Genomic DNA, 13436 nt, shown 5'->3' with positions numbered 1-13436 from the left:
AATTTTTAATTCTCTTCTGCTCATCTGTGCTTCCTAATGTGTGTGCAACAAGCATGCGTTACGTGTGTTCAAAGAAGTATTAGAAGTTTGTGAGTTTCCACAGCAGGCCCCATGGGAGCCCTGGAGGGAGAGGCTGGGCCTGTCCCTGCGCCCCCCCCACCCCCGCTCAGCCCTGGTCCGCGGGGTGTGTGAGGGGCACAGGGGTCTTTGGCTGCTCACGGGAGTCTGCAGTAGGGAAGTGATTTAAGTGTAAGTCACGGCTGGGCCTGCGGCAGAGTGCCCACGCTTCCCACTGCTGCCCCCACAGTTTGCTCAGAGCCGGGGGATAAGAGTACACAGTTGTGGAAGGAAGAGCCCAGTTAATAACGGGGTGCAGACAGGAATTGGAACCTCATCAAAGGGTGACTCAGAGATGAGGGTCACGGCTGCAGTGGGGAATGGGCTGGGGTGCCCTAGTTCCTCAAGTCCAGGGCAGGGGGTGCAGTCCAGGACCAGCACTGACCCCTGGAGCCCAACCTCAGTCGCGGGGGAAGGCCCCTGACCCCTCCCCGCTCTGACTGTGCTGAAAAGCTAAACGCAGGCCGTACCCACCCCTCACCCTTCCCATGTGACTCATCTGAGCTCAGCAGCTGTGCTGGGGGGTGTCTTGGCCTCCCGGAAGCTGCCATCAGGAAGGCCTGGTCTCCCCACAGCCTGCCTGCCCCTCTTCGCTCTCCTCCTCCAATGTGAGCTGTCAGAAGGAATGACTCCCCTGGCCATCACTTTCTATCAAGAACTTGAGTCCCGCCACCAGCAGCATGGCAATAGCCCTTTCCCAGGTTGCTATAATCCACCTTTGTGATTTAGTAAATGCCATTTAGGCTTTTTTGTATTTTCTGACTTGGGTGCACCCCAGAGAGTGTAGGAGAGTTGAGGTCCCAGCCTCCTGGGGAGGATTAGGAACCCTTGGAGCTTTGGGAAATACGCAGCCCAGGCCCCCAGGTCCTGTCTCCCCGCCAGACTCTTCTCAGCTGTTGTAATTAAGGCAATCAGTCGCTACTGCTCTTGTTTTCCTGTGTCTCTAATAAAAGCGCTGCACTTTGAAGATAAGCGTTCACCCAAGAAAAAAACAAAACGTACCAAGCCTCTTTTTTAGCATAGGGCCAGGAGGGTTGATAAAGATACTGAATCTGCCTATTTGATAGGTGGACAAAGTGAGGCATCGAAGAAGGGATTTTCCCGAGGCAGCGGCCAAGCCAAGAGCCTCCTTCCTGAGCCAGATCCTGATGGAACAATCTATCATCAAACTGGCTGGTCAGCCGGAGTCTCCTCCCCTCCCCCAGCCCTAACTGGGAGAGCAGGTGGGGCTCAGGGGTCAGCCCTGGGTGCTGGGCAGAGGAGGAGATGAAATTGCTGCTAGAATTGAATTCCTTGGAGGAACAGACCGAGCAGACTGTGTGGGGCCGGGCCCCTCGGCAGCGGGGATACCCCTGCAGCAGCCTCTAAGGGCATGGGGCTGGCAGGCAGCAGGGCTGGAGGGCTTCCAGATGTTGGGAAGGGGGTCCAAAGGAGGTTCTGTCCTGCGCACTCCTTTTAGTCACGCCTTTCTGGGCACACCTGCACCTCCCTTCCTCCTGCTGCTCCTGGGCCCCGCTACCATCCATGGAAATTCTTTTTTTTTTTTTTTTTTTTTTTTTTGCGGTACGCGGGCGTCTCACTGTTGTGGCCTCTCCCATTGCGGAGCACAGGCTCCGGACGCGCAGGCTCAGCGGCCATGGCTCACGGTCCCAGCCACTCCGTGGCACGTGGGATCTTCCCGGACCGGGGCACGAACCCGCGTCCCCTGCATCGGCAGGCGGACTCTCAACCACTGCGCCACCAGGGAAGCCCCATGGAAATTCTCTGGTTGATCTAGGATAAGCTGGCCTTTGTTACCTTGGGAACACTTCCCAGGGCCACTTTCCCACACTTGACTTCAAACATCATCAGAAGTTTGATGGTCTCCAAACCCCACAGCCCTGAGGTCAGGGAGGGGAGAGTGGAGGTGGAGACCTGGGGAAACCCAGACCCACGAGAGCATCCCTGGCTTCTCGTCCCTCATACCTGCATCCAGCCACTCAGCAGTGTCCTTCCAGTGCTCCCTCCAGGGCATTTCTTCAGAATGGACCATCGAAAGTGGGTATCAGGCTACGTGACTCCTCGGCGTCAAACCCTCCAATGGCTCTTGCACCAGCCTCGGGATAGAAGTGAATTCCTTAACCTGGCTCACCAGGCCCTTGGCCACTGGTCCCACCTCAGTCCCCCTGGCAATTTCCCGAGTGCTCTGCCCTCCCTGTGACAGTCCCCTCTGTCCTGTTCCTGCCACAGGATCCCCTCTTCTTCACTCTTGTTCCCATCTTGCACCCCACTTCTGTTAATCCCCTAAGACTTGGCTTGGTGGTCATTTCTAGGAGGCTCCCCGGACCGCTCCCCCAGGCTGAGTTGGGGGCCCCTTCAGGCTGCTTCCCTATCACTTGTTCACCAGTCTGTTTCCCCCACATAAACAAGCTGTATTTATTCATTAGGGTTTTTTCTTAATTTTTTTTTTGACTGTGCAATGCGGCATGTGGGATCTTAGTTCCCCTACCAGGGATGGAACCTGGGCCCCTGCACTGAAAGTGCAGAGTCTTAATCACTGGACCACCAGGGAAGTACCAACAGGTTGTATTTTATTCACCTTCACCATCTCCTCAGCCCCATGTACAGTCCCCGGCACACCGACTGTTCTCCATAAATGTTTCCCTAGGCTTGAGGAAAGCAGATTTCAAAACCTTTAAAGATAAGATTTTCTTGCAGCCAGAGAGTCTGAAACTGAATGTGATTCAAGGTCACCATGTCCTCAAGACCTGATCTCTGTGTCAGTTGGGAGGACAGCATCTTCTGGCCTGAGCCAGACTTCCTGGGCCGCCCTCTCTCTCCAAGGTCAGGGCCCAGGCCTCATCTGACACTGACATCAGCTCCCTCCTCACCCTGTGGCACTTGTGGCCATGGCCTCTTGGGGAGAAGACAGACAGAGGCCTGGTTTGCAGAACCTCGGGGCCATTTTGGGAGTCGTGTGGTCCAGGAGCACCGCAGGAGCCGGCTGCACCTCCCCTAGAGCCTGACTTAGAAGGGAAAGAGGCGCAGGTTGGAGAAGGGCCGCCGGCCCTATTCTCCAGTGCCGCCTCCTCCCATCACCACAGCAGGTGCCAGGGAAGGTTGTTGATGGTCCCTCTTTGGAGGTGCCCTGCGTCCATTGCTTCCCCTTGGGTGCTTGTGACAGCACCACTGACCAGACCCTCAGGAGCTCTGTCTGACCCCTGAGTCTCCTCTTGGGCACATTCAGGTGCCCAGGAGGTCCAGACCAAAAGTCTTAAAGAGCAAGGTCCTATATTGTAGCTAGGAAAAAATGGCTCCACCCTCTGTCCCCTTAAGACAGCTCTGCGAGGACACAGGCTATAGAAGCAGAGGCTCCCCGGGAGTGGAGACCTGGAAGAGGGGGGTTAAGCCCAAAAGATAAGCCCACCCAACCATGACCAGCAGATGGGTTACATCGTGGAGAGTTGAAAAGTGATATCTAAAGTCCACAGGGTAGTTTCAGGTGGCGTGTTGCCTGCTCTGAATCAGAACCTGTCTCCTGTTCAACATCGACTACGCGAAACCAGGAGGAATGGTGTGTGGTCCTGATAACAGGGTGAGGGTTCGAAAGAATCTCAATCCACTGGACTGGGGGGTTCAAACCCGCAGCATGAAATGCAGCCAGGAGAACTATTCACAGGCAATTCACAAACAGATTCCTAGATTCATGACTGTTTGTGGAAACAAAAAGACCGTAATGGGCCAGCTGACCACAAGGTAGCACAAGGTAGCACATTATTGAGGTAGCACCTCAATAATGAGGTCAGACAGCTAAGATGCCTTTGTAATGCTAGCCAGCCTGAGAGGTCAAAGGTCCCCCCTGCAGAGGCCAGGGCCATTGTCCTGGGCGGCTCAGCCCTGCTCTGGAACTTAAACTCCCTCTCGTGACAGCCACGACTAGGTAGGTGAGGCAGGGCCAGAGCACCAAGCCAGGAGCGGCCACCTGTGCCCAGGAGAGGACCACCCCCAGAGGTCAGGAGGAAGGACAGGAGAGCCAGGGAAAAGACCCCATTGGCTTCCCATCTTCCATGCTGGAAGCAGCCACGAGACCTGCCCTGCCTGTCCCCCCAGCCCTGCCCCGACCTGTCTCCTTCCTCCTCTGCCCCACAGCAGACCGGGCCACGAACCTGGTCACAGCCACTGGGGACACGGACGGGCACACGAAGCCCTGCTGGGGCTCCACGCCAGCAGCATTTCCCCTTTTCCATGCTGCTGGTGTGTCCTCCAGGCTGACGATGGGGCTGAACGCGTCAGCGTCCCCCTAGACCGTGTATGAGGACATAGGAAGCCCCCGGATACCCAAGAGGTCCCAGGCACTCCTGCACCCCTGCAGCAGTCCCCTGAGAAGTATGTCTGCAGTGACCACCCTCTAGGAGGCAGGACGCTCTCTGCAGGAGGGAACTGGGTAGTTGCTTTTCCGGGCTCAGCACCTTCCACACGCCGGGGAGAGAGGAGGACCACCTCCAGATGCAGATGACGTCCAAAATAGTTGGCAAAGGAGCAGTCCCTTCAAAAGGCAGTGGAGGGCTTCCCTGGTGGCGCAGTGGTTAAGAGTCCACCTGCCAATGCAGGGGACACGGGTTCGTGCCCCGGTCCGGGAAGATCCCACGTGCCGCGGAGCGGCTGGGCCCGTGAGCCATGGCTGCTGAGCCTGCACATCCGGAGCCTGTGCTCCGCAACGGGAGAGGCCACAACAGTGAGAGGCCCACGTACCGAAAAAAAAGAAAAAAAAAGGGCAGTGGAGCAGTGAAGGGTAGCATCGGCTTCCAAACGGAGAGGAGAGGGCAGCAGTGCCTCAAGCTGGGGTCCCCACTTCCTGGCTGGCTGTCAGCCTCGGGCAGATCCTAGCAGCTGCTCTCTGCTCCCATACGTGGGCCCCTACATCCCTTAGCTGGCGATGGTGCCTCCGATCCTTCCCATACTGACTTCCCCATCAATCATATTTCTCTTGCCTCTTCCAGCTCGTCTCTCTGGCCAACTCTTCTTCCCAGTCTGTGATTAGGGACTCGCACCTGCATGCTCCAGAACTGGCTTTCTATCTTAAAGCCAGAAGATTAGTAACCTTAATTACATCTGCAAAATCCCATCACAGCAGTGCCTAGAATAGTGTTTGTTGAATAACCAAGGGACAGGAATCTTCAGGGGATATCTCTAGACTTCTGCGTATGATAGGTTACTTTATTGCAAAGCTTCTCATTCGTCTCTAATTTGCTATATGATCTCTGAGTCTCCCAAAAGGAAGTCTTCTATGCCAGCCGTTTCTGTTAAGATTAGATTCAACTGACTACGTCAGAAAATCCAAAATAACAATGGGTAAACCAAAACAGGAATGTAGTCTCACATAAAGTGAGACTGGAGGTTGGTCATCCAGGGCTGGCCCGGCAGTTCCACGAAGCAACAGCACCCAGGCTCCTCCTCGCTTTTGTTTACTCTGGCGGTTTCCAACCTCGTGATTGCCTCCTGGAACAAAATGAGGGTTGGAGGTCCAGTCATCACATTGACATTCCGGGCTGGGGAACAGCTGGGAGGGGCTGATATCCCTCCTGGCTAAGGCAACTTCCTTTAAAGCAGCCTCTACACCCCCCCACAACCCACCCCCAACCATGTCACTCCCAGACCTTGAATTTACATTTCATTGACCAGCACTTGATCAGAAGGCCACACGGAGCTACAGGGAGGCTGGGAACATGCTCTTTGGGCTGGGTGCTCTGTGCCTGGAATAAAGCCAGGGTTCTGTGGCTCAGGAAGAAGTGGGGTGTGGACACTGGGTAGATCCAGCTTTCACTGCTACCCTGGGTGCTCCAAGCATATTTGACTACAGATGCCTTTGTTTTCAGAGCACAGTTCAGAAAGTGTGTTTTCCTTTAACCTGCAGAATATGTGTTACGTCTAGCTGCCCAATGTGTTACGTCTAGCTGCCCAATACGTTTAGGTTCTACTCTCCTAGTCCCCGAGTAGTGAAAGTATTTTAAGACCGAATTATATAGTACTGAAGAAAACGTAAACATTCATCCCTAAATTGTATCAGAACAGGACCCTGTGCTTGCCAAACCCAAGCCACATCATTCGTGTCTTCCCCTTCCCCTTTCGCTCGTGTTTGACTCTGCTGGGACTCAAATGTGGTACAGCATGCATGGCGGGTACAACAGCTCCAGGCAAAGCCTTCAAGGCGCAGGGGAGCTGCAGGTCCTGCATTGGGGCCCATGCTGCCAGCTGCACCCCCGGGACTGGACCCCTGAGCAGGGACTGCTGCCTGGAGGTCCCCAGCTCCTCCTCTCCTCTCCTGTCCCGGTCATACGGCTCAACTCCTGCCCTGCACCATCCGCCCCCACTCCCTTTCAAGGTCACTTCTCTGTTGGAGGCCTTGGAGCGAACAAGGACCATATCTCAGGGCCCCTGTTCACCTTGCAGCAGTCATCACCTGGCATCTGGGGAGCCGGCCTTTTTCCTTCATCCCTGACTCACCACTAAAACGATTATGTAAAGATCTCTGACTAAGGGCTAGGGGGTAAAGGAAGGTGACTGCCGCAGACGAAGGAAAAAATCGTCAAACTGAAATGTCAGTCATCGCGTTCCTAGCAACCTGCTCAGCTCTCGCCGGGGGGAAGTTTCTCCGGGGCTCTGTCTGTCCTCAGGCCCTTCCTCCACTGTGCTGTCTTAAGTCTTCCTCCTGTCCCAGGTCCTGGTATTGAAAACCCCAACTTGTAACCTGAGGGTACTGTTGTCAAGGGATTCTGTTCGGGCTGGGATATGAGCGCCCTCCGTGTACACAGCAGGTGACACTTCAAGGACACGTCTGTCACACCCAGGGAGGTCGGCTCTGGGTTCCGGCCTCTCACTTCAGACTCATTAACCTCTTAGGACCTCAGTTTCCGCAAATGCAAAAGGGAGGTTTGGTCTTGCCTGATTGCTGAGGTTGGCCCCCCTCAATCCCACACAGTGACGGCTGACTTCCACTGATTGCAGCAGGGCGAGTTCTGGCCCAGACAGCATCGTTCCCACAGATGAGGCAGGCCGGGGACGAGAGGCAAGGGTGCCTGTTTCCAGGGTTGAGACAGAGCCGGGGTCTTTCTGGCCCAGAGGGAGGGAGGGTGCAAACCCAAGAGACGGAGAACATCAGGGCATCGATGGAGGGGCAGCTGGGGTGAACGCTGATGCCCCGCGAGGTGACCCGTGGGATGAATGACTGCAAGCTGGGAAGGGGACTGCTCGAGGATGGCCAGGCCAGGAGCACACTTTGGTGACGAGGGCACTGCACCCCAAAGAAGACTGGGCCCTTCGAAAGGAGGCGGGACAAAGCAGGGATGTGGGTGTCAGCAGGATAGCTCAACGAGAGGAAGAGCTAAGGGGGTACACTGGGACCAAGGATCTAGACTAAACTGGGGACCCGGCAGGATGTATGGAGTCCAGACACACACATCAGAGTCAGCGTAAGGCAATGAGGTGGCAAACCTTCGGTGGACAGAAGTTTGGCATCGAGCGGTAGCAGCACGGGAATTCCTTGGTGGTCCAGTGTTCAGGACTCCGCGCTTTCACTGCCAAGGGCGTGGATTCAATCTGGTCAGAGAACTAAGATCCTGCAAGTCAGCCTGCAAGGCCAACAACAAACAAAAAAGAGGTAGCAGCAGGCTAAGGACGGCAGGAACTAGATACGCAGGTGGGACCCAGGGGAGTGCAGATTCCAAGGCACCAGCAGGTGAGCGTAAGTGTCAGCAGGCAACAGGCAGCCAGGGCAGGAAAGCTGGCCCAGGGTGGTGGGAAGAAGGAGGCCCAGCTCTGGGGCCTGCTGGGAGCCCTCCAGGGTCAGCTCAAGGATTCAGGTCCCTCCAAACCCAAGTTCTCGTAAGGAGACTTGGGCCAAACGTGGCTCCTCTTGGGTAGATGTAAGGCACCCAGGAACACCTGGACACTCTCAGGGAGAAATGGCCTTTGCTTCAGGTCGGGGAAGTGGGCACAGCAGGAATCCCTTCCCCTGATTCTCTGGCAGATGAAAACCCTTGCGATTCAGCAGCACCTGTGGAGCCTCTGCACCTCCCGTCTGCCTGTCCTGGGAATGGCCCACAGGGGACCCCATCTGGTCATGACACCCCCCTACGTGAAATACTTCAGGGCTACTCGTGCCCCTAATAATGTTCCGTCCCCAGCGCTGGTCAGATGCTGCAGCAAAGACAGTGTCCGCCTTCACCAGCCCCAGCCCCGGTCCAGCCTCCTCTCCCGGAGGCCGAGGCAGACTGCGTTTCCCAGCCTCCCTTGTAGTTGGGTTGAGGCCGTGTGATTGGCTAACCCTGGCGAACGGGCTGTGAGCAGTAGAGGGAGTTATTCTGTGGCCAAAGCACAGCAGGGCAGGTATGAGGTCCCACAACTCTCTCCCTCTGCGTCGGGCCCCTGCAGCCGCACATAAAGATGAGGATGTTACAGGACGGTGGCACCTCCATGAGCCTGGATCCCGGGGCCTTGGCAGAGCTGCCAAACCCAACACCCTCCGCCCCTGCCCCAGACTACACTGGCCCCCCAACCCTGGGCCACCAGAGAGAAAAATAAATCCTCGTTGGATTAGGCACTGAGGTCTGGCGTTCATCTGTTACTGAAGCATAACCTAGACGATCCTAACTAAATACATTCCCTCCACCCACACCCCGGGGATCAGGCGCTCTCCATCAACCATTAACTCCAGAGACTGCCATACCCCTCCAGCCCCAGACAGCCGCGCTGAAGTTGCTCTGCCCCCAGCCTGCCGGTGTTTCATGCTTCTATTTCTCTGCTCTTGGACAGGCTGTGTCCCGACCCAAGTGCCCTCCTGAAGTTCCTGGCGGCTAAGCCTCTGACTGCATCGCCCAGTGGGGCTGAGGCCCGAGCACCTGTCTTGCACCTCTGCTCTGAGAGTGTAACTGTTTCTGCTCCTGTCTCCACTTGACTCAAGTTTCTGAGAAATGAGTCTACAGCACTGCAAGAATTCGGAGCAGGCTCACCAGGACGCTGGACTGGGTTTCCGTGTGAAGGCCTCGCTTGGACCAGAACCACCCGAGGGCATGTTTCCAGGCAAGGGGCCTTGGGTCTCACCTCAGCACATAGTCAGAAGGAACCCCAACTCAAAGGCACGGGGCCCTCCTTCTTCCTGGCCGAGAAGCCGGGGTCAGAGCTATCTCCCCACAGCAGGTCGTGTTCTGCTCCCCCATCCTTTGGCCTCCAGTCATCTCCATGGCAACGACTTTACAGACCTGACTCTGTGGGAGACACGGGGTGATGAACCATGTGTCAGCTGTTGGTTCTGTGGGGCCGCAGGAGCACAAAGCAGCAGCCCCAGCTGAGCAAACGTGTGTATTGAAAAGGAAAAGAACTATTAAAAACCTGTGTGTGTGTGTGTGTGTGTGTGTGTGTGTGTGTGTGTGTGTGTGTCTGTAAAAAGCTAAAACGAAGAGCTAGAATTTGGAGTCCTTTAAAGAAACCCTGGGGGCTTCGCTGGTGGCGCAGTGGTTGAGAGTCCGCCTGCCGAAGCAGGGGACACGGGTTCGTGCCCCGGTCCGAGAGGATCCCACATGCTGCTGAGCCTGCGCGTCCGGAGCCTGTGCTCCGCAACGGGAGAAGCCACAGCAGTGAGAGGCCCTCGTACCGCAAAAAAAAAAAAAAAGAAAAAAAGGAACTCTGGGTGAAGGTGTGCTTCTAAAATCTAAAACCATAAGCCTTGAACGTGACTTGAAGTCAGCCCCAGAGAAAGCGCATCTTTCGAAAACAGTGAGTCCAACAGAGAACAGGACATCCCACATAATGAGGCAAACTATCATTAGAGAGCTAAAAATAATTGCAGGTGTGTTTTGCCAAGAATTCAAAAGGCCTTTCAGTCCACCAACCTCCAGTGAGTACCCATTGTGTATCCACCACCGTGCTGGGAGCTGGGAGCACAAGGCGATGGAGGAATATTTCTACAACTCTGTCTCCTGAAGATATAAAAGGAGCGGTCTAAATTAGCAGGACCCATGGCAGCGATCAGGGCACAGAGATGTGCTCAGTAATGACAAGAAAAGAGAATCATTTTCTTGTTGTGGTTTCTCCATAGACAAGGCTTCTAAAAAGACCAATCACCTCATTCCTCTTTGAAGCAGACAGGCTGAAAATCCTGTTGGCAAGTCCACAGGATGTACTAAGAATGACATGCACTGAAGTGGTGAAGCCACCCCAGAGTTTGGAAGGGATGAAAAGCAAAGTCCTGTCATGGAAACGTCAAGCAAAACTTGTCTCCTATTGTTTTGCTCAGCAACGAGACCAGGAGAGTCCCAGGTCCACTCGCCTTGACCGTGGCCCTGGAGCCCGCTGCTGGAGCCAGGCGCAGTTCCCCTCTTCCCTGCACTGGGACATCACAGGACCCTTTTCATCTGTTTCTTCACCTGAAAGTTTGGTTCATGAACAGTCCCTCCCTCCGGAAGCAGAAATGATATAATATATATTCAGCACTTACACAGCTCCTGCTGCGTGGCAAACGCTCAATAAATGTTGGTAATTTTCAATATAATGAGCCTGGAGCTCATTAATAAATTGAATATCTCAGGGGCATGGCTCTGTGAAGGTAAATCATTTTCCAGACTCCTCCTCAGGCTGGAAAAAGATGAGTCATTTTCAGCTGAGGCTGGTAAATTAAATAGGTAATTGAGATGAGTAATGTCACCTGCCCAAAAGTGGATGATGATGATAATGATGACAAAAAGGAAACCAGTTCTCCTTAGCGGCTCTGGACACCACAGGCATCTCCAGAGATCTGACTGGTCCCCGCCCCTGACTGATTGGTACAACACTGCCACCTGGTGAAGCCAAAGGGAACTACAGGGCAGTTCTTAAAAGGACAATAAGCCGCTTAAAAGGGCAAAACCGAAGCTGAGCTCCTGGACAGCAGTGCCAGGGGATCCAGCACACTGCAGAGATCTCAGTTCCCCCTTTTGCCTAATCTTAAATTAACGTGATCTACTCAGTTAATTCTGGGTCTTTGCCAGGCAGTTAATATTTCCTTCCTTCAAGGGTTAGCTGGGACGAAGTGAGAGAGTGGCTAGCGGGAAGCAGCCGCATAGCACAGGGAGATCAGCTCTGTGCTTTGTGCCCACCTAGAGGGGTGGGATAGGGAGGGTGGGAGGGAGACGCAAGAGGGAGGGGATATGGGGATATATGTACATGTATAGCCGATTCACTTTGTTATACAGCAGAAACTAACACACCAGTGTAAAGCAATTCTACTCCAATAAAGACGTTAAAAAAATTTTTCCTTCCTTCCCTTTTTATCTCTTTTTAAACGTGGAGATGTGAATCATACACACATACTCACATACATTTATTTGCATTTTAGAAAAATGTCGCGTACCATGCATACATAAACCTTAACTGTACAGTTTTGACAGATACACACTTGTAGAATCCGCATCCAATCAAGATAAGGAGGAACATTTTTGTCACCCTAGAAAGTTCCCTGTGCCCCTTCCCACGCAGTGCTCCCGCAGGAAGCAGTGACTCTCCTACCTTCCGTCACTATAGATCAGTTTTGTCTTTTCTAGACTTTCATATAAATGGAATCGTATTGCATGTACTGTATGTTCTGAGTTCTTTCACTCACATGATGTTTTTTAAATCCGTCCATACATCAGTAGCTCATTCTTTTTATTGTTGAGCAGTAGTCCATTGTGTGCATATGCTGTCCTTTAGTTTGCTATTACACTGCTGGTGGACATTTGGGCTGTTTCCAGTTTTGGCTACTAAGAACAGCACTACTAGCAACAATCTTGTGTAAGTGCTTTTGTGAACAAATGTTTTCATTTCTCTTGGGTAAATATTTAGGAGTCAGAGTTCTGGGTCAATGGGTAGGTATATGTTTAACTTTCTAAGAAACTGCTAAACCATTTTCCGAAGTGGTGGTAGCATTTTTACCTTCCCACCATCAGTGTATGAGTTTCCTTTTATTTCTAAAGTTTGGAGAAGTCCAATTCTATATGAGCAGGGAAACAAGGAGAATAAACGTTCATATAAACTATTATGTCAGCATTCAGTGAGGCAGATGTTCTTTCTAAAACTCCACACACAGATGGAAATGCTGGATTAAAACATCATAAGTAGGACTTCCCTGGTGGCGCAGAGATTGAGAATCTGCCTGCCAATTCAGGGGTCACGGGTTTGATCCCTGGTCTGGGAAGATCCCACATGTCGCGGAGCAACTAAGCCCATACACCACAGCTACTGAAGTCCACACGCCTAGAGCTCACGCTCCGAAACAAGAGAAGCCACTGCAATAAGCCCGCGCACCGCAGTGAAGAGTAGCCCCCGCTCTCCGCAACTAGAGAAAGCCCGCACACAGCAACGAAGACCCAAAGCAGCCAAAAATAAATTAAAAAAATAATAAAACAGTATTTAAAAAAAATCATAGGTCTGCTCATAGAAATGTAAGAACTACTTTCAGATGTCAAAACCAAAAAAAAAAAAAAAAACCCTCGGGCCTTCCCTGGTGGCGCAGTAGGTAATGCAGGGGGCCTGGGTTCAATCCCTGGTCAGGGAACTAGATCCCACATGCCACAACTAAGGAGCCCACGTGCTGCAACTAAGGAGCTGGCGAGCCTCAACTGAGACCTGGTGCAACCAAAATAAATAAATAAATATTTTAAAAAATCATTTCTCATTAAAAGGAACCAAAGGCAAAGTAATCAAACTTAGCATTAGGAACAATAGACAAATTGGCATCTTGAGTTTCTTGATGTGATTTGAGGATTACACAACAGCTATATAGCTTTCTTGCCAGAAATGCTTCATCTGCATCTAATCATGAGAAAATAATCAGAAAATACAGATTGTGGGACATTCCACAAAACTGGCCTGGACTCCTCAAAATGTTAATGCCATGAAAGACAAAAAGAGGTTAAAAGACCATTCTAAACTGAAGCAGACTACAGAGGCAGGACCAAAAAAATGCAATGTGTCATCACTGATCGGAAACAGACGGTGGAGCTGTAAATGACATTTTGGGATAACCGTGGATAAATTAAAACTGACCAAGGACTTCCCTGGTGGAACAGTGGTTAAGACTCCACACTCCCAATGCAGGGGCCCGGGTTTGATCCCTGGTCAGGGAACCAGATCCTGCGTGCTGCAACTAAAGATCCCATGTGCTGCAACTAAGACCTGGCACAGCAAAATAAATAAATAAATAAATATTTTAAGAAAAAAACTGACTATATGTTAGATAATATTATTGCATAAATGTTAGATTTTGGGGGTTGAATAATGGTATTGTGGTTATGTCGGAGGATACACTTGCTCACACGCTGATACATATT

This window comes from Leucopleurus acutus (assembly GCF_964270905.1).
Source record: "Leucopleurus acutus genome assembly, chromosome: 12".
NCBI lineage: Eukaryota > Metazoa > Chordata > Mammalia > Artiodactyla > Delphinidae > Leucopleurus > Leucopleurus acutus.
This window is presented reverse-complemented; position numbering follows the sequence as displayed.